The sequence below is a fragment of the Formica exsecta genome, unplaced genomic scaffold, assembly GCF_003651465.1.
Source record: "Formica exsecta isolate Colony F162 unplaced genomic scaffold, ASM365146v1 scaffold3377, whole genome shotgun sequence".
Classification (NCBI taxonomy): Eukaryota; Metazoa; Arthropoda; class Insecta; order Hymenoptera; family Formicidae; genus Formica; species Formica exsecta.
Genome location: NW_021850631.1, coordinates 1,328 through 2,040, shown reverse-complemented (window position 1 = coordinate 2,040; position 713 = coordinate 1,328).

Here is a 713-nt window from a genome sequence, read left to right as displayed (position 1 = left end):
TATAATAATATATTTTAGACAGTAATATATAATAATTACAATTTTGATAATAGCTTTCCATTAGGAATAGGCCTACTAGAGAAACCACTTTAAGAAAAACGCATCAGCTATTATTAGTACCTCATGGGTGATGTGGAAACTATTATCAAAATTGTAATTATTATATATTACTATCTAACATATATTATTATACATATGTATATAATATATATGTGTATAATAGGTTACATATATGTAATATATTAATAATAGAAATTTTGATATTTAATTATTTATGAAAATAAAAATTATCTAGCAAGGAAAGTTTTAATGACGATTTGGCAGAAGATACGATCCCAGAATATTTTTTATATAGGGACTCTCCTGAAGCACAGCGTTACCCGCGCGATCGGCGGCTGTCGAGCCTCGAACGGTAGTGGGGGAATCGTAGGTGTTGCCTCAGATATCGGCCCGAAAAGGGCATTTAATTCCGAGCACTGCTATATTATACAAAATTCAATGGATGACATATCATTTGCAATGCAGACCGATACTACGTTAGAATTTGAGAATTATTGGGACTCAAATTTATCCGAAGCACAATTTGTCGCAGCTGATGAAATAGAAGAACTTGAAGAAAATGATGAAGATGAGGGAGAAGATAGTTGTACATTGAAAGAAAGCGAAATTATAAATAATGACTATAAAAAAAAAGCTGTTGAATTCTGGAAAAT